This window comes from Bubalus bubalis, chromosome 4 (assembly GCF_019923935.1).
Source record: "Bubalus bubalis isolate 160015118507 breed Murrah chromosome 4, NDDB_SH_1, whole genome shotgun sequence".
Taxonomy (NCBI): Eukaryota; Metazoa; Chordata; class Mammalia; order Artiodactyla; family Bovidae; genus Bubalus; species Bubalus bubalis.
The window spans coordinates 64346039-64366108 of NC_059160.1; the positions used below are offsets into that span (position 1 = coordinate 64346039).

A 20070-nucleotide genomic window follows, 5' to 3' on the forward strand; every position below is an offset into this window, starting at 1 on the left:
GGAAGGTAAGAATTAAATTGGGCAGGAAGCTCAGAACTCATTAATTTTGTAATAAAGATAACATAAAAGAGCCTTTCATTCATACTAAAAAGATGGTGTTTTAAAAAGAAAACACATTTTTAAAAATCTATAGTAAATCATCACTTTCTATAAGATCATGACAGTAGAGTTGCACCATATAATTTTACCTCTATTCCTCCCTTACCTTTATCCTAACGATGACTGTACTATGAGATCCTGGGTAAAACGGATTCAGTATTCTGTACAGTATAGTTTTTAGAGATTTTGAATTCCACATCTGCCACTTAAAAACTGTGTGATGTTGGATAAGTTACTTATTTTCTTGGTGCCTCAGTTTCCCTTAGGGGGGGTCCTGAGTGGCTCAGTGGTAAAGAATCCGCCTGCCAAAGCAGAAGATGTGTATTTGATCCCTGGTCAGAAAGATCTCCTGGAGAAGGAAATGGCAACCCACTCCAGTATTCTTGCCTGGGAAATCCCATGGACAAAGGAGACTGGTGGGCTACAGTCCATTGGGACGCAAAAGAGTTGGAAAAGACTTAGCAACTAAACAACAAAAACCAAAACAAGATCAGGGACACTATTTTTTAAACTTGGAAGAATTAATATAGAAATATTCTTAACTGTTTTATGGTTTCTCTGAAATTGAGGGCCTTGCTGGTATAGAATGAACAGAGTAAGTAGGTCCAGAGTGACATTAGGTTTTAAGGCCCTCAATATGCATTCTCCTTTTAGAGAGAAATATTCTGGGATGCAGACTAATTTTCCTATGCCAGAAGAATGAAGTTCCCTTCCTGTACCTACTAGGAAAATTAATGGTACAGGAGATAAATAAGTAAATTCTCATGTGCTAAGTGCTAGCTAGAGCTGCTCACAAGGTTAAATGGGAATAGAGGAAGTGGTCATCTAAATCACACTGGAGGGAAGGCTTCCAGAAGGAGGCGATGCTTAAGCCTAATCCTCAAGGAAAAACAGCAAAACAGGAAATAGAGAAACAGATCCAGATTCCATATTTAACAACTGGATGATGTGAAGCCAGATACTTAATCTCTCTAAACTCCAGTTTCTTCATCTATAAAATGAAATGGTAAGAGTACTTCATTTGGAAGACTGTGTGAAGATTAAATGAAATAATACATGTAAAGAATAATGCCAGTAACATAATGTGAATCCAACAAACAATAATATCATTAACACAGATGTATGGCTCACCATGATGCTTTCTCAGAACTGCAAGTATTGCATAAAAAAAGCTATATCATAAGACACTCACAGAAAAGTGGCTACAAAAGAAGTTAGAAGTTAGTGGAAACAGGCTCATGAAATATCTTGTGTTGTGGGACTTCCTGGTGGTCCTGTGGCTAAGACTACACTCCCAATGCAGGGGCCCTAGGTTTAACCCCTGGGCAGGGAACTAGATCCTACATGGACCTAGCACAACCAAATATATATATGTACATAAATCTGGTGTACTAACTAAAGCACTGGGAAATTTATAAAGGACATCCAGAAAGGAGATACATGATTATATTTCTATTTTAAAAAGATTACTTTTGCTACAAAAGTAATGGGTTAAGAAAGCAGATAAACTAGAGGCAGAGACACTACCTAGGGAAAAGATGAGATAAGCATTCTGGCTGGAGAATGAAGGGACTCTGATACAAGAAGCATTAAGGAGGTAGAATCATTAAGACATGGTGACACAGGAAATACGTGTGATGATAGGGAGAAGTCAAAGAGGACATCCAGGCAGCCAGAGACAAAAGCAGCTCTCAAAGTGTGGCCTGGGAATTCCTAAGACTTTTTCAAGGAATACGCAAGATCAAAACCATTTTTATAAGCATGTTAAACCTTATTCACCCTTTTCGTGTATCTCAAAGATACACAAGAGCATTTTCCGAAAGCTACATGACATATAATATCACAACTAATTAAATGAAAAGCAGATATGAGACTCATCTGTATTCTATTAACCCCAACACTAAATTATTTGGAAAAATTAAAAACAATGACACATTTCTTATAAATTTTATTGCTGTTGTGGGGAAAAAAATATTTAATTCACTTTTATGTTAACATGTAATGGATTTATTATCATACTTAAATGAACTAATGTGTTTTAAATTTCTCAGTTTTAATTTCTAATACATTAATACTGATAGATACAACCTACATAAACAAAAGCTCTTTTGGAGGCTTTGGTAATTTCTAAGAGTGTAAAGAGATTATAATACCAAAAAGTTTGAGAACAACTGGGGTAGACAGACATTTCTCAGTATTCTGAGATATGCATATTGACGGAGAATAGTCTGTAAAGAAAGAATAAAGTTCTACTTAAAACATGGTATATGTGATGTACTGACATAAAGTGCCCAGTAGGCAGTTACACTGATGGAACTGGATACCTAGACCACCAGATTGTGACAGGAGCTGAAACCTTGGATTTTAAAGGGAGAGTGCATGGTGAGAACACTGGAAGATTAACAGCAGAAAAGACTAGAAAGGTGAGCAGAGGTTTCAGGATACACCAATATTTAAGGAATAAAGAAGTAGACGAGAACTCCACATAGAAGAAAAGAAAAGATTACAAAAATTAGAAATAAAAATGAAAACTAAAGCAGCATGTGAAAGTGAAGTGAAAGCGAAAGTCGCAAAGTCATGTCTGACTCTTTGCAACCCCATGAACTATACAGTCCATGGAATTCTCTTATCACCAGCTATAAACTAAAGAGAAAAAAGCTGCTCAGGATGCTGAAGAAAAGCAAAACACCAATTCAGCACTAGTAACGGCAAGAAAAATAGAGAAGTGAAATCTAGTATTAATTCAAAAACCTCATTTTAGGCAGGAGTTTCAATTTCTTCTCATACAGTACTCTTTCCTTACCTGAGTTATTTACAAACAACAGAATGATTTCTGGTTCATCTTTTTTGCCTTCTCTGTCCACCCTCTGGAGGAAATGCAGACCAAAAAAATGACCAAAAGGATAGAGATAGAAAGAAAAGGAAAGATCCTGGACAAAACATATGAAAGGAACTGACCGAAGCAGTGACTCAATGAAAAGGCATTCATTCATTCATGCAACAAGTACTCACTCACTGAGTAACCATTCGGTACAAGGCATCCATGATACACACTGCGGAAAACCAGCTAATAATATACCAAGCTATGCCCCTGTACATCAGCAGAAGCAATAGACCAGGAATAGAAGTAAAACTTTCCTAATGAGACTAGCCTAAGCAGAGATAGCTCTATTCTAAAGGTGGCTCTAGCAGATTTCCAGAGCTCAGTTACCTAATTGCTGAAATGTGTCCTCATTCCACAAAATAACTCCAAAGAAGTATTTCCTTCAAGTGTTTGATAGCTACATGATCCTGTGGCAATGCTTATCTCTTTGAATTTTATATAGGCAAGTGCAGTTTTGAAATGCAGAGCAAAGTCTTTAAGAAACACTTGTATACATATTAAAACATCAAAAGCTCTGATGTAAGCTCCAAAACTAATAATAAAGGTCAAAAGAGAATTACCCAGCTAGATGCACCTAAGCTTACAAAGCAGCTTTTTTAACCGGTTAACTCTACCCTTTAGATAAAAGAAAATGTGATTTTAAAAATATGGTCATTCTTTCAAGAAAAGGATGTAAGGATAAGAATAAAGATATTTGAAAATATCCAGAATCTAGCATTACATCCAAACAGAAACCTGAACAAGAAAGGATATATTATCACACACAAGCTGTCACAAAAATCTTTCCACATCATCATTGTGTTCTATGGTAGCTGACCTATTTCTAGCTCTAAACCTGTATCTGATTGATTTGCAAACTTCTGAAAGGACCTGAGCTTCAAGAGATACTGAACAACATCAGAAGTATCTTCTGTCTGAGTTATATTTAGCCTCCATTCCCACCTCATGCCCACCCTTTTTAAAAAACAACCTGAGAAAGGAAGGCATTTTTGGACAGTAGTTAGTAACAATGGATATTCCTAGTGTTACTGAAAATTCTGAGGGTGGGATGGGGATTTCACTTCTGGCTAACTTGGAATAACAGGAATGATATTTATATTCCTGGCAGAAATAATAAAAAAATCAGACAAATGTGCAAAACACTGGTGTTTAAGACACTGAACATCAGGCAATGAAGGACAATGATTCCTGAGAGATGAGGAAAAAATAAAGTAAGTTCTGTGTTATACTGTGTGCTCAGTCTATGTCTGACTCTTTGCAACCCTATGGACTGTAGCCAGTCAGGCTCCTCTGTCCAAGGGATTTTTCAGGAAGAATACTGGAGTGGGTTGCCATTTCCTACTGAAGGGAGACCTTCCCAAACCAGGGATCGATTCCGTGCCTTTTGTGACTCCTGTGTTGGCAGGCAGATTCTTTATCACTGAGCCACCTGGGAAGCCCCAGCCAAGCTCTATATTACCTAAGTTTAATGCCTCGAGAGTTTCCAAGAAATATCCAAAGGAAGAAAGAGTCTAAGGGAAACCTAGGCATGTTCCTACAGGCTTCCTAAGTGGCGAACACAGGAGTGAGAGCCTGAGAGAGCAAAGGAGTCTAGAGTTAGAGTAAGCCACAGATTGGAGAAAAAATCTGCAAACCACATAACCAACAAAAGACTTGTATACAGAATATATAAAGAATTCTCAAACTCAACAGTAAAGAAACAAACAAAAAGAAAATGGGCAGTAGACATGAACAGACATATTGAAAATCCACCATTAGGGAAATACAAATTAAAACTGTAATGAGATATCACTACACACCCATCATAATGGCTAAAATAAAAAATACTGCCAATACCAAATGCTGGCAAGGATGCAGAAAAACTGGATCATTGGTAGGAATATAATATGGCACAGCCACTCTGGAAGAAAGTAGAGCAGTTTCTTATGAAATGAAATACGCAGTTACCATTCTATTAAGCAACTGTAATTTGGACCTCTATTCCAGAAAAATAAACTTATACAAAAACATGCATATGAATATTTACATGCATATGAATGTATAGCCTTATTCATAATAGCCTGAAACTGAAGCCAACACAAAAATCTTTCAACACATGAATGTTTAAACAGACTTGGGATAGCCATACCACGGAACACTACTTAGCAACAGGAACTATTATACACACAACTTTTTTGGATCTCAAGGAAATTATGCTGTGTAAGGGGAAAAAAAGGTCAATCTTACAGGGTTACATGGCGTATGATTCCTTTTAAATAACATTCTGAGGACTTCCCTAGTGACGCAGTGGGTAAGAATCTGCCTGCAAACGCAGGGGACACAGGAATCTTCTGCTTGGGGAAGATTCCACATGCCTCAAGAGTAACTAAGCCCCTGCACCACAACTACTGAGCCTGCACTCTAGAGGCCGAGAGCCACAGCAACTGAAGCCCATGCACCTAGAGCCTGTGCTCTGCAGCAAGAGAAGCCACTGCAGTGAGAAGCCCACACACCACAATGAAGAGTAGCCCCTGCTCACCACAACTCGAGAAAGCCCATGAGCAGCAACGAAGACGCAGCAAAGCCAAAAATAAATAATTAAAAAGCGGCAAATGCAAAAAACAAGTTTTGAGATGACAATATTATAGACATGGAGAACAGATTATTGGTTGTCAGGGTTACAGGTTTATGAGTGGGGTGGAGGGAGGTAGGGGTGGTTTTAAAAGGGCAACAGGGACTTCCCAGGTGGTCCAGGGGCTACACCACATTCCCAATGCAGAGGGCACGAGGAACTGGCTGGGGAACTAAGACCCCACATGCTGCACAGTGCGGCCAAAAAAAAAAGGGTAGGGGCAACAGGAAAAATTCTTGTGGGAATAAAACTGTTCTGTACTTCGACAAATTTACATGTGATGAAATTCCATAAGAACTACATGCACACAAACATACACATGAGAATAGATCTAAAATGTTGATCAGGTATGAATAAACTCTGCAGACTATACCAATATCAATTTGCTAGCTTGATATGGTCCTATAATTATGCAAACTGATACCACTAGGAGAAAATGCGTGAAAAACACATGGAACATGTGCAACTTCTTATAAGTTACATTTACTTCCTAATGAAAAGATAAATGACTAAGAAACAATGTAGACTATAGAATTAGTAAAGAAAGACATTTAGAAAATTATTATAACTATATATGCAAATATATTCTCCAAGCCAGGCTTCAACAGTACGTGAATCATGAACCTCCACATGGTCAAGCTGGATTTAGAAAAGGCAGAGGAACCAGAGATCAAATTGCCAACATCCATTGGATCACTGAAAAAGCAAGAGAATTCCAGAAAAACATCTACTTCTGCTTTATTGACTACACCAAAGCCTTTGACTGTGTGGATCACAACAAACTGTGGAAAATTCTTCAAGAGATGGGAATACCAGACCACCTGACCTGCCTTCTGAGAAATCTGTATGCAGGTCACAAAGCAACAGTTAGAACTGGACATGGAACAATAGACTGGTTCGAAATCAAGAAAGGAATACGTGAAGGCTGTGTATTGTCACCCTGCTTATTTAACTTATATGCAGAGTACATCATGAGAAATGCTGGACTGGATGAAGCACAAGTTGGAATCAAGACTGCTGGGAGAAATATCAATAACTTCAGATATGCAGATGACATCACCCTTATGGCAGAAAGCGAAGAAAAACTAAAAGCCTCTTGATGAAAGTGAAAGAGGAGAATGAAAAAGTTGGCTTAAAATTCAACATTCAGAAAACTAAGATCATAGCATCCAGTCCCATCACTTCACCATAAATAGATGGCAAAAAAGTGGAAACAGTGACAGTTTATTTTTGGGGGCTCCAAAATCACTGCAGATGGTAACCGCAGCCATGAAATTAAAAGATGCCTGCTCCTTGGAAGAAAAGCTATGACCAACCTAGACAGCATATTAAAAAGTAGAGATATTACTTTACCAACAAAGGTCTGTCTAGTCAAAGCTATGGTTTTTCCAGTAGTAGTGTATGGATGCGAGAGTTGGACTATAAAGAAAGCTGAGCGCCAAAGAACTGATGCTTTTGAACTGTGGTGTTCATGAAGACTCTTGAGAGTCCCTTGGACTGCAAGGAGATCAAACCAGTCAACCCTAAAGGAAATCAGTCCTGAATATTCATTGGAAGAACTGATGCTGAAGCTGAAACTCCAATACTTTGGCCACCCGATGCAAAGAACTGACTTACTGGAAAAGACCCTGATGCTTGGAAAGATTGAAGGCAGGAGGAGAGGGGGACGACAGAGAATGAGATGGTTGGATGGTATCACCAATGTGATGGACATGAGTTTGAATAGGCTCCAGGAGTTGATGATGGATAGGGAAGCCTGGCATGCTGCAGTCCATGGGATTGCAAAGATTTGGACACAACTGAGAGCCATGAAATTAAAAGACGCTTACTCCTTGGAAGCAAAGTTATGACCAACCTAGATAGCATATTCAAAAGCAGAGACATTACTTTGCCAACAAAGGTCCGTCTAGTCAAGGCTATGGTTTTTCCTGTGGTCATGTATGGATGTGAGAGTTGGACTGCGAAGAAGGCTGAGCACCGAAGAATTGATGCTTTTGAACTGTGGTGTTGGAGAAAACTCTTGAGAGTCCCTTGGACTACAAGGAGATCCAACCAGTCCATTCTGAAGGAGATCAGCCCTGGGATTTCTTTGGAAGGACTGATGCTAAAGCTGAAACTCCAGTACTTTGGCCACCTCATGCAAAGAGTTGACTCACTGGAAAAGACTCTGATGCTGGGAGGGATTGGGGGCAAGAGGAGAAGGGGACGACAGAGGATGAGATGGCTGGATGGCATCAATGACTCGATGAACATGAATTTGAGTGAACTCTGGGAGTTGGTGATGGACAGGGAGGCCTGGCGTGCTGCGATTCATGGGGTCGCAAAGCGTCGGACACGACTGAGTGACTGAACTGAACTGAACTGAACTCAGTGACTGCACTGATATATGCAAAAATCTAAAGAAAAAACTAAGCATGTTAGAAGAAGTAAAAAAAAAATCTCTGATATATTAGAGATAAAACTACACTATGTAAGACTAACAGCAGATTAAAAATTTTAACAGAATAAATTAGGAGAAAAAACTTTTAAATAAGATCAAATAGGAAAGAGGGAGGGAAAAATTTTTTTTTTAATTAAGAAAACTATGACTGAAAAACTAAAGAAAAACTATGAGAACAATGTCTCACCAAAAATAGAATACTGAATGAAAGACAGAAATTATAAAAAGGAACCAAAAATGAAAATTTTGGAGTCAAAAATTACAATAATGGAAATTAAAAACATCAGTAGAGAGTTCAACAGGAGATGTGAGCAAGAAGAAATAATCAATAAACTTTAAGTTGGGTCAATTAGGCTAGATATTGAGAAACAGAAAAAAAATAAAGAAAAAGTAACAAAGTCTCAGCACAAAACGTAACAATTCATTTGGGAGTCCCATGACAGGAAAGAAAGGGAAAGAAATGATATTTAATGAAATAGTACCCAAATTTTTCTCAAATGTGATTTAAAACACTAAATCTGCATATCCAAGAAGTTCATCAGAAACCATGGAGGTCAGAAAGCAATGGGAAGATTTATTCAAAGTCCTAAAAGAAAAAGAGTATCAAGCAAGAATTCCATATCCAGCAAAACCACTCTTCGAAATCAGAGAAGAAATTAAGACATTCCTAGATAAAAATGAAAGAACTCATCACCAGCAAATCTAGTCTATAAGAAATACCATAGAGAGTCATTCAGCCTGAGATAAAAGGATACTAGGCAGTATCTCAAATCCAAACAAAAAACTTAAAAGTACTGGTAAAAGTAACTACATAGGTAAATATAAAACATAGTATAAATGCTTTGTATGTAACTCTTTGTCTAATTTCAAAGAAAACCAAATAAAGCTATAATTATAAAACTGTGTTGATGGGCATGCAATATAAAAGGATATAATTTGCACGTAATACCACAAAAGAGAAGGGAGGGAACAGAGCTGAACAGGCACAAAGTTTTGCACACAATTGTAATTGAGTTGGTATTAATTAAGATGTCACTGTTATAAATTAAGATGTCAACTGTAATCCTCAGAGCAATCCTAAGGAAATAGCTCAATTTCATTAAAAAAAAAAAAAAATCTGCAAAACCTCATACATAACATCCTACTTACAGATGGAATGCATTTATCCTAAGCTCAGTAACAAGACAAAGACATCCACTTTTGCACTGAAGGTTCTAGCTAGGACAATAAGACATTAAGAAGAAAGAAACGGGGGACTTCCCTTGTGGTCCAGGGATTAAGACTTGACCTTCCAATGCCAGGGATGTAGGTTCAATCCCTGGTTGGGGAGCTAAGATCCCTCAAAGCCGAAAAACCAAAACATAAGAAAAAAAAAAAGAAGAAGAAGAAAGAAACGGCACCCAGATTGGAAAAGGAGTAAAAACTATCTCGCAGATAACATGATCTTGTATCTGGACAATCCTAAGGAATCCACTAAAAACTAGTAAACAAGTTTAGCAAGGTTCCAAGATACAAGGTCAATATAAAAAAATTGATTGCATTTTATACACAAGCAATGAACAACCCAAAAGTGAAGTTAAGGGAAGAAATTATTTACAGTAGTAAGAAAAATAAGACAAGCCAGGGTAAGCCCAGCAGCCCCCTCCTTCCCTAAGCCAGGGTCCTTATTGCTCTGTGATGTCCAGGGTGGCCTGAGGCCTGTGCCAGGCAGAACCAGGACCCTTCATTTCCAGGCTGGGAGACAGCCAAGGATGCTTGAGCTGAATCACATGGTGACAGTTCTTCAGGCATTTCTACCACAATATTAGAATTGGACACATTGGCCAAATAAAGTTGAAATTAAAAAAAAAAAATGGTGGCTCAGCGGTAAAGGATCCACCTGCCAATGCAAGAGACACAAATTTGACCCCTGTTCCAGGAAGATGCCATATGCTATGGAGCAACTAAGGCCGTGCATCACAACTACTGAGGCTGTGCTCTAGAGCCCAGGAACTGAAAACTACTGAAGCCCACTTGCCCTAGAGAGCCCACGCTCCACAAAGGAAGCCACGGCAATGAGAAACCCAAGCATAGCAGCTAGAGAAAAGCCCGTGCAGCAACAAAGGCCCAGCAGAGCCAAAAATAAAAAAATTTTTAAAACAATACTTAGATATAAACTTAACTCTGAATATTCACTAGAAGGACTGATGCTAAAGCTGAAGCTCCAATACTTTGGCCACTTGATGCAAAGAGCCAACTCATTGGAAAAGACCCTAATGCTGGGAAAGATAGAAGGCAAAAGAAGGGGACAGCAGAAGATTAAATGGTCAGATAGCATCACTGACTCACTGGACATGAATCTGGGCAAATTCTGGAGCTAGTGAAGGACAGGGGATCCTGGCATGCTGCAGTCCATGGGGTTGCAAAGAGTCGGACATGACTGAAGCGACTTACCCTGATGATACATATGTTTTGGAGAAGGAAATGGCAACCCACTCCGGTGTTCTTGCCTGGAGAATCCTGTGGACAGAGGAGCCTAGTGGGCTGCTGTCCATGGGGTTGCACAGAGTCGAACACAACTGAAGCACTGTGCATGCATGTATGTATGTTTTACATACCAAGGAATGTATGTTACTGTCAAGATGGTAACACTCCCAAAACTGATCTATAGATTCAAAGCATCCCTATCAAAATCCTAGCTGGCTTTTTTATTCATAAACTGACAAACTGATCCTAAAATTCATATGGAAATGCAAGGAACCTAGAACAAACAACATACTCTTAAAAAAAAAATAAAATTGGAGGACTCACATTTCCCAAGTTCAACTAACTGCACAAAGCTATAGTAATCAAAACAGTATTGTAGTGGAAAAGCACTGAAAGTCCAGAAATAAATCCTTACATATACAGTCAACTGACTTTTGACAAGGGTACCAAGACAATCAATCCAACAGGCCAAAGGAGGGCACGGCAACCCACTCCAGTATTCTTGCCTGGAGAATCCCCACAGAGGAGCCTGGTGGGCTATAGTCCATAGGGTCACAAAGAGTTGAACACAACTGAGTGAGAGTCTTTTCAACAAGCAGTAATGAGACAAGTAGATATCTATACATAAAAGTTAGAACCATACTTCACACCATACACAAAAATTAACTCAAAATGGATCACAGACCTAAGTGTAAGAGCTAAAAATAGATTAAGATCCACTTAATCAAAAAAAATAGATTAAGTGGATTTAATCAAATTTAAAACTTGTCTGTGACAATATCATCAAGGGACTTCCCTGGTGGTGGTGGTGAAGAATGCAGGAGACGTGGATTAGATCCCTGATTGGGGAACTGAGATCCCACATGACACAGAGCAACTAAGCCCACGTGTCACAACTACTGAGCCCGCATATACAGAGCCCACATGCCACAACTAGAGAGTCTGCGTGCTGCAACAAAAGCTCTTGCATGATGCAATGAATGTCCCATGTGCTGCAACTAAGACTCAATGCAGCCAAATAAATAAATATTTTAAACAAAACAATACCATAAAGAAAATGAAACAAAACCCATGGAAAAACTATTTGCAAATCATGCATCCGATAAGGAATTTGTACTCAGAACTCTTACAACTCAATAATATAAAGACAAGTTATCCAATTTTTTAAAAGACAAAGAATTTAAATATACATTTTTCCAAAAAAGATATACAAATGGCGAACTTCTAAGTGAAAAGATGCTCAACATCACTAGTAATCAGGAAAATGCAAATCAAAACCATTATGAGATTCTATTTCACTATTTCTGGCTACTAGGATGGCCTGCGGAGAAGGCAATGGCACCCCACTCCAGTACTCTTGCCTGGAAAATCCCATGGATGGAGGAGCCTGGTGGGCTGCAGTCCATGGGGTCGCTAGGAGTTGGACACGACTGAGCAACTTCACTTTCACTTTTCACTTTCATGCATTGGAGAAGGAAATGGCAACCCACTCCAGTGTTCTTGCCTGGAGAAGCCCAGGGACGGGGGAGCCTGCTGCGCTGCCGTCTCTGGGGTCGCACAGAGTCGGACACGACTGAAGCAACGCAGCAGCAAGCAGCAGCAGCAGGATGGCCAGACTCAAAAAGACAGATAAGAAGAAGTTTGATAAGGACAAACTGGTACTCTCATAAACCGCTGGTGGGAATGTAAAATAGTGCAACTACTTTGAAAGCAATCTGAGAGTCCATTAACAAGTTCAACATAGAGTTACTATGGTGCACATGTACTCAGTTGTCTCTGACTCTTTGCAACCCCATAGACTGTAGCTCGCCAGACTCATCTGTCCATGGGATTTTCCAGGCAAGAATACTGGAGTGAGTTGCCATTATGATCCAGCAAATAGACTTTGAGGTATATAGCCAAGATAAATGAAAACATATTTCCACACAAAAGCTTGTATATAATAGTTTGTAGCATTATTCATATATCCACCCCAAAAGTGGAAAACAACATAAAAGTCCCCTAAATGATGAATGGATAAACAAAATAGGATATATTCACCACACAACAGAATATTACTCAGTCATAAAAAAAGAACAAAGTATTGGGAGTTCCCTTGTGGTCTAGTGGTCAGAATTTCAGGCTTTCACTGCTGTGGCTCAGGTTCAATCCCTGGTCAGGGAACTAAAATTCCAAAAGCCATGTGGCACAGCCTAAACATGAAACAAAGTACTGATACATTCTACAAATTGGATGAATCCAACCCAGGGATCAAACCCAGGTCTCCCACATTGCAGGTGGATTCTTTACCAACTGAGCTATCAGGGAAACCTGAACCATAAAAATATTATGCTAAATGAAAGAAGCCAGCCACAGAAGTTCACATACTATCTGATTTCTTTTATATTATAATGTCCAGACTAGGTAAATCCATAACAACAGAAAGCAGATTAGAAGTTACCAAAGGATGGGGGGAAGAGAGAATGGGAAAAGATTAGTCAATGAGCCTGAGGTGGTTCATGGAATAATCAAAGTTCTGAATCTAGAAAGCGCTAGTGATTGCAGAACACTGTAAATATACTAAATACCCATTAATTGTACACTTTAAAATTGTTAATTGTATGCTATGTGAACTCACCTCAAAAAAAAAAAAAGAAATTAACTTGGAGGGAAAAATAAAGTCTAAGTCCATACAAAGATTTGTATACAAATATTCACAGCATAGCGTTATTTGTAACTGCTGAAAACTGGAATAAATCCAAATGTCTGTCAGTAAGTAAATGAATGAACAAATTGTGCTACAGCTATACAAAAGATCACTACTCAGAAATAAAAAGTAATGAACTATTGATACATAAAACAACATATATCAATCTAAAATAATTAACTTTAAAAAAAACCCAAACCAAAAATAATTAAATATGAAAGTGTACACTTATGATTCCATTTATATAAAATTCTAGGCATTGCAAACTATTCTATAGTGACAGAAAATTGATCAGTGGTTGTCCAAAGACCACAGAGGTTGGGAGAAGAATTACAAATGGGGATAAGAAAACTCGAGGGGTGATAAATATATTCATTATGCATTGATTGTGGTGACAGTTTCATGACAAGCTCATGTCAAAACTTAACAAATTGTGTATTTTCATCTGTAGTTTACCGTATGCTAATTTTTAAAAACCTCAATTAAGCTCTTTTTTGAAAACTATGAGAGGACAGTGTATTCCTGCTGGCCACTCAACAATTGATAAGGCATTAATAAAGCGGTTTTACTTTCCCTTGCTGAGTGTACAGGCAACTCTTGGCAAAATTAAACAGAGAGAACCACTCAAAGTAGCATATACATTTGAATTTTTGTAAACATAAAAACACTTCCATTAACCTATATTATAATTTCAGACATGTTCCATCTTTAATTTTGACAGATCTTCAGTTGGTACTGCTAGAAACTCTGTCAGTTCTGGCAAGTACACAATTAATGTAATCTGTAAATAAGCATTTAGATACACCAAAAAAAGCTCCTACAAGAAAACCAAATAAGGTTCCTTAAACTTGAAAACATCTGTGAATAGTACCCCAAGTGTGATAAAATCAATAAAAAAAGATTAGAATCTGTATTATCTCCTCTTAAGAATTTCCCAATTATAGATTTTTACCTTTTGTAGACATTTACTCAAAAAATATAAACTTTTTACCTACTTAAAAAAAAAAGTTTAAAAGCTTTAAGGTTAAAAATCCTAAACTGAATTTTTCTTTACCAAAAGATATTTTCACTGTTTTAAAGACAAACAGAAAGTATGATGTATTGAGCAATGGGGAAAAGTTATGGAGATGAGGGTGAACTACAGTCCATCAAAACCATTTTATATTCATATTTATGTCAGATAATGAATAACAACATCATCTAATCCAAGCTACTACATGTCTCACTTTAACTATTGCAGTAGCCTTTTTGCATTTTTTAAATAAAAATTAAAATTCAGATGAATTAAATCTTGATATACTGTGAGTCTCAATTTCTTCACCCATTATATGGGTACAATAACACTCCCAGGTTGTGTGAGGATTAAATGAGATCATGGGTAAGCACTTACTTTGTTGCCTGGCACATAAAAAGTGTTTCATAAATGTTAACTATTATTACCTGAATAAATGTTCAGCCTCCATGAGTTCAGTGCTGGAATGGTGTCACATATAAGTAACAAGTCTAACCTCAAAAAAAAAAAAAAAGATAAGTTAAAAGCAATATTTCAATCTTAATATACTGAGACTCTCAAAGAAAATAAAGAGATCTATTTAAAAATCCATAGCAGCTTCTTAATATTTTCTTTCTCAATTCTTTTTGCTCACAATATTTCTTATAACCCTCACTTTGCCCTGAACCCTCGGTATCTACCCCTATTTTAATTCACAATAAAACACTAGTCATTTGGTTCCTCCCCTGCTGCTGATCCCTTCTACTTATAAGCAGTTCTCAGTTCACTTTCTAATAAAGTCCACTTTCATCCAGTCTTACTCCTTGAACTTCTTCAGCTGTTTTTTTACCCATTATCCTTCTACAGAAGACAAATCTAGAAACTGACCTAGCAGAATAGCTTCTGTCTTGGTAGATGCGAAGCAAAAGTAGAGTGGCCAGAGAAAAAATTTTCTTCTCTGAGTAGAAATAATATCACAAACACAGAATTTAGTATCTCCTCACTCCAACTGCAATATTTATTATTATTGTTATTATAGGACTCTGAGGGCTGGTTGCTGCTGAATCCACTTTAGGAACCCAGGGTGCTGAGTGCCACCACCAGAACCCTTAATATGCTCAAGCCAGCCTGTCTCCAAAGCCTAAGCCCTAAAAAACAAAAACAAACAAAAAAACCTAAGCGCTACTAAGTTCTATACAGTGAGGAGTATCTCCAATTCATCCTTTTGTTTTATAACTCTATTTTATGAATATCACATCGCTAAGTCCACCTTCCCAGTATCTTACACAGATTTCCATGAAAAAGCTCTTCGAGTTTCTGTACAGTCCCTTCCCCTCAGACTTTTGGCATTCGATGTGTGGTGGTTTGGTTAGGATTGGGAGGCGTGACCGGAGGATACTGCCCTTCCCCTTTCCATCGCCAATCTTGGTCCTGAAACACTACCTGCACAGTGAATTTTTTCCCCACGAAATGTCTTGTTCTTCCTCATGCAAAGAAATTACTGGTTGCCTTTCTCTAAAGGCCCTCAAGACACGCCCAGATGTGTCTTATTCTTCAGTGAGCAAAGGAGATTCAAGTTGAAGCCTTGCCACACCAAAAAGTCACTTTCCAACTGAGTCAGAGAATCAAGAGCAACATAATTCAAAGCCCACACTAGTACTTATTGCTATGACGGTTTTCTTGCCCAAACTGTAATCTATCAAAATGAAAAATGAAATACTTTCTGAAAGAAGCTGAATTCCTTTTTGCTATCCATCCTCTTCAACCTCCATATAATTGCAATTTTTTAATAAAATGCAATAGAATCTGCCTGGAATACAGGAGACCAGGGTTTGATCCCTGGGTCTAGAAGATCCCTTGGAGAAGGGAATGATTACCCACTCCAGTATTCTTACCTGGAGAATTCTATGGACAAAGGAGCCTGGTGGGCTACAGTCCATGGGCTCACCAAGACCAGGACACAACTGAGCGACTAACACTACACTAAGAGCCTCTCAACTGATCTTTCTACTTCTGCACTGGGCACTCTGCTATCTGTTCTTCCCAGAGAATCAAGAGTGATCTTTTTTTTTTTTTTTAATTGAAGTATAGTTGATCTACAATGTGTTATGAGTGATCTTTTTAACATGTATATCAGATCACTTAGCTTCTTTGTTCAACCAGTTTCCTTCCATTAATGGCTTTCCATCATCCAAAGCAAGGTCTACAGAGCCTTGTAAAACCTGGCCCTGCCTATTCTTGAACATACCAAACCACATACTCCCTATAAGTCCTTTGTATTTGTTGTTCCTCCTGCCCAGAACAGTAACCTTCCGTCAGGAAATGCTAGTTCTAACCCCACTTCAAATGTCACTATGAAGAGATCTGACCACACAATTTAAAGTATCCTCTTGCTCTCAAATCACATCACCATATCAATTTTCTTCATAGCACTATACTAATTATCTTATTTCTTTATTTTCTTCTTTATCAAAGTTCTCAAACAAGAAAATGTAAACTCTGTGAGGGCAGAAATCTCATGTGTCTTTTTCACATCTGCACCTCCAATGCCAAATAGTGTCTGACACACAATAAACACTGTACCAGTTTTCTAACAGTCTGATTCACTTACAAAGCCAGGTACTATCTCTGAGGTGTTCGGTTTTTTTAAAACTTATTTCTACAGCCAAAAAACCAGCCAGGCTTCAAAACCCCTATGTTCTCTTCATTCTAACAATCCGTCCTGTATTCTCAAAAAGCTCTCTTCCTTTCTGGAAGAGAGAAGGTACCTCTGAAAGTAAAATTTGCACTCAAAAAATAGATGCAATCTTATCTGGCAACACAGTCCTCTAGGTCTGTGGGGTTCAGATCCAAAATTCTCAGGCAGCAGCAAGTACCAAAAATCTGGCCATTAGTATTGCACTGAGGAAAAGCAGAACAACCAGGTTAACCTGAATCAAGTTGCAAATCCTTTAAGAGTATCATAGTTGATAAGAGTTCTGTGAAGCACTCCTCACAGGAATAGGGAGATTTAGTTTAGTCATCAGACTAGTGGCACATTCTAGAAAGCCTAAATAATGACCCTGTCACCAGAATAACAGATACTTTGTCCCAGCCTTCCAATCAACTGCATTTAGCAACCAACATCCATCTTTCACAATAAAATGCCACCTCTGAGTTCCTATTTCTATCAAATTATCACTAGTTTGGGCAACAGACAAATCAGAAACTACAGTTAACAAATCTACTTGTCTGGGACCCAAGACAATTAATTAAACTTACTCAGAGAAACAGTCACCTGTTGCCTCTAGTCACCTAGAGACAAGTTTAAAAGATGCAAACAACTGTAACACTTGGGCACATGAAAATGGCTATAATCTGAAGAACAGCCACACGTCACTTCCAATGGTGCATCTATACTGAAAGTGACCTTCCCCCTCCAAAATAAATAATGTTTAAAGTCAGTTGAATCTTGAACAAATACTCAGACTTTTCTTTAAAATAAGGGCTATGACAGCGACCTTAACGAGAGGCCCAATAAACTCAGGGCAAGGGGCTCATTGTGCTGACATTGTCACGTCATTTAGGACTTGAGCTGATTTATCCTGATGGGCTGACAGGTCACTGACATCTGCACCTTACCCAAAATTCTTACTGATTTCACATGTGAAAAACACTGTCCACTCAAGACAACTGCAATCCAGACACCTTCTCCTGATAGGGAACCTTTCCTTTCCTGACTTCAATGAGCACCATGGAAAAAAGTTGCCATTTCAGACCCACTTCAGGAACTCTGGATGACTAACAAGTAACTTCTGAATGACTGAACGGCTGGGAACAGAGACCATAAAAGGCCTAGAATGTTAAACTTTAGCAATTACAAATAAAAGGATTTTTTTTTAAGATCAAAATCACCTGAAGAAAAAACTACTCTCTCCTGTATTAAGAGATATTTGGTACTACTAAGGTAATTTGAAAAGAAGTTACAAAGTCAAGACCTAAAAATATCTGGTCCTTCACCACACCAAGAAATTACAGAAGAAATCCTTTAACCAAGTAAGCTTTGTTCTAACATGAATTTCAAGAAAAAGACAAGGCAAGGCAAGGTAATTTTTAAAAATCCACCAACTATCCACTTAACTTGAAGGAAGGAAGGGAGGTGAGAAAAGGAGGGAGAAAGAGCAAGAAGACAAAAGAAGAGGAACAAGGAAAAGGAATGCCCAGTGTTACAGGTTAAACATGGCCATAGATTATTTGCAGCAATTCCCATCAGGAAGTGGAGCTCAGGGACTTCTCTGGTGGTCCAGTGGCTAAGACTCTGCACTCCCAATGCAGGGAATCTGGATTCAATCCTGGTCAGGGAACTAGATTCCACATGCCAAAACTAAAGGGCTGGTATGCTGCAACAGAGTGAAGATCCTGTGTGCAATAACTATGACCCTGCACCTAAATATATATATATACACACACAAGTAACAAATGCTGAATAGGGTGTAGAGAAAAGGGAACCCTCCTACACTGTTGGTAGGAATGAAAATTGGTACAGTCACTACAGAAAAGAGTATGGAAGTTCCTCAGAAAACTAAAAGTAGAATTACCAAATGATCCAGCAATCCTACTCCTGGCTATACACCTGGAAAAAACTGTAATCCAAAGAGACACATGCACCCTTTTGTTCAAAGTAGCACTATTTACAAAAGCCAAGACAAAGATACAACCTAAATGTCCATCGACACATGAATGGATAAAGAAGATGTGGTATATATACATACATACACACACACACACAATGAAATACTATTCAGCCATAAAAAAGAATGAAATAATACCATTTGAGGCAACATGGACCTAGAAATGATCACACTACGTGAAGTAAGTTGGAAAGACAAATACCATATGATATCACTTGTATGAGGAATCTAAAATATGGCACAATGGGGACTTCCCTCATAGTCCTTGATTAAGATTCTGCATCTCCAAAAAAAAAAAGATTCTGCACCTCCAATGCAGGAGGTATGGGTTTGACCCCTAATCAGGGAAGATCCCACATGCAGCACAGCGTAGCCAAAAATTAAAACAACAACAACAAAAAGACACAATGAATTTATCTACAAAACAGAAATAGACTCACAGAGAACAGACTTATGGTTGTCAACATCAGGGGGTGGGGGAGGGATAGATTGGGAGTTTGGGATTAGTAGATACAAACTATTATATACAGGATGATGGAAATTATACTCAGCATCTAGTAATAAATCATAATGGAAAAGAATATGAATAAGTGTATATATATATGTGTGTGTTTCTGTATAATGAATCACTTTGCTGTACAGCAGAAATTAATGCAACATTGTAAATCAACTATACCTCAATAAAATAAATTTTTTTAAAAATTAGTGTTTTCATTAAAAAGTATATTATAAAAAAAAATTGGCAGAAGAAGTAAATAGGTAATTTTCCAAAGAGGAAATAGAAATGGTCAACAGGCACAGGAGAAGATGCTCAACATCACTGGAAATGGAAATCAAAACCACAATGAGATACCACTTCACAGGATGGCTATAAGAAAAAAGAACATTAATGACAAATGTCGGCAAGGATGAGGAGGAAGGGAATCCTTGTACATCGTTGGCAGGAATGTAAACTGGAGCAGCCACTATGGAAAACAGTATGGAGGCTCCTCAAAAAGCTAAAAATAGAACTACCATGCTACTGCTGCTGCTAAGTTGCTTCAGTCGTGTCCGGCTCTGTGCATCCCCATAGACGGCAGCCCACCAGGCTCCCCCGTCCCTGGGATTCTCCAGGCTAGAACAACTGGAGTCGGTTACCATTTCCTTCTCCAAAGCATGAAAGTGAAAAGTGAAAGTGATGTCGCTCAGTCGTGTCTGACTCTTAGCGACCCCATGGACTGTGG

At 38.3% G+C, this 20070-nt stretch overlaps 1 protein-coding gene across 23 annotated transcripts in view; it reads right to left on the reverse strand.

Moving 5' to 3' along the window:
* Positions 1–20070, reverse strand: part of R3HDM2 (R3H domain containing 2) — a 162947-nt gene that overhangs the window by 98644 nt on the left and 44233 nt on the right. For 20 of the 23 annotated variants that reach the window (XM_044941524.2, XM_044941534.2, XM_044941532.2 and 17 more), the window contains one exon: positions 14627–14689. The exons of 1 other annotated variant lie outside the window; for it this stretch is intronic. The gene's annotated coding sequence lies outside the window, so the exon portion shown is untranslated. Of the gene's footprint in view, positions 1–14626; positions 14695–20070 lie in introns of all 23 variants that reach the window. 2 more of the 23 variants (XM_044941525.2, XM_044941523.2) reach the window with 1 other exon arrangement.